Source organism: Hyaena hyaena, unplaced genomic scaffold (assembly GCF_003009895.1).
Source record: "Hyaena hyaena isolate Hyena2069 unplaced genomic scaffold, ASM300989v1 scaffold_829, whole genome shotgun sequence".
Lineage (NCBI taxonomy): Eukaryota > Metazoa > Chordata > Mammalia > Carnivora > Hyaenidae > Hyaena > Hyaena hyaena.
This window is the reverse complement of record NW_024081459.1, coordinates 97,283-98,898: the sequence shown is the minus strand read 5'-3', so window position 1 is coordinate 98,898 and position 1,616 is coordinate 97,283.

Sequence of the window (1,616 nt, the reverse complement as noted above, 5' to 3'; positions counted from 1 at the left end):
TGTTGAAACCTCAATTCTTCTCATTTTGAATTTAGCTCATAAAAGTTTTCAAGGTATGTAGAAAATATCTGCTTTAAGTAAAAATATTACCCAGTTTGATTACTCAGACCTTCCCCACAATGCCTTGGGCATATTTTCAGAAATTAAATCTATCTTCTAATTAGGCAACTACGTAAATATTGAAGGTATCTCAACAACTAATTTGAAGACAAGTTTATTTTTAATTTTTGTGTTTTTAAATTTTGGTTTTAATATTTATTTATTTATTGAGAGAGAGTGAGCAGAGGAGGGGCAGAGAGAGAGAGGGAGACAGAAGCGATGAAGCGGGTCTGTGCTGACAGCAGAGTCTAAGGGGCTCAAACTCACAAAGTGTGAGATCATGACAGGAGCCGAAGTTGGATGCTTAGCCAATTAAGACACCCAGGTGTCCCTAATTTGAAGAGAAATTTAAAAGAAATACTCCTCATATAGTTTGAACAGTGGCAGGATCGTCAATAGAAGCTCGCAGACTACTAGGTAATTACTTTGAAAAGAAACATTCATGATATATTTGAAAAATATCAGTCATGACATTTCATAATTATATTCTAACAATAATTTAACTAACTAATTTCAAGCACTCTCATGTACTTACTGATGAGGGATTGATTTGAACCAAGAGCTTCAATATATTAATAGCATTAGACCAAATAATGCTACTTAGAGTTTACATCTTATATCTATACATAAATAAAATCTTAACTGCAGAAAATAAACCATTATGTACTATTATGGTATCCAAGGAGAAACTCACAAATGCATACAACTGCCTGAAATTTGATGAAATATGAAATGTGTATCACCATTTTGTGAACATTTATGACAATTTTAAAAAAGAGAAAATGACACAAGACATGGGAAATGAAAAAACACTTTCTTATTGATGACTTGATGAATAATGATGAATTGATGAATAAATTGATAATTTGATAATTAAAGAATTGATGAATCGATGAATAAAGTTTTTGTTTATAAAAAGATGAATAAACTTTTCGTTTCTTTTTTTCTTTCTTATTTTTCCTTATTTTCAAATCTTTTCAGTATAGTCCAGCATCATATATTACTAAAATGATAGCTTATTAATATTCAATATCTGAATACAAATAAATGGATAAAATTACACAAAGCTGTAAGTACCAGGAGGTTGGAGAATTGGAGGCCATTTTTGGAGGATACAAAGGATATCACAGTCTGTTATCTATTACCCAGTCCTTCCCATATGTAATATACATTCCCCCCTTTTGAAGGTTTTCAAAAAGCATCTGCTTAAAAGACAGAATCTCATTTTCTGTATCAGGTGTAGGTATGAATGAGGCTTCCTGGTTCCTGAAGTGTTTCTTCTTAAATACTGTTGCACTTGATCTGTACCTACAAAATTAAGGAGGCAAATTATCTGCCTTCTCACACACTCAGTGGAAATCATGGGATAGACATAGGATGACCATTGTAGACATTCTTGTTTAAAAATGTAAATGAATGGAGGAACAAAGGAATCATTGTCCCATATAGCTCTGCTATCCAGGTGGCAAATATTGGAAGTTTGTTGAATAGGCCACAAATCTCTGGAATCATTCTCT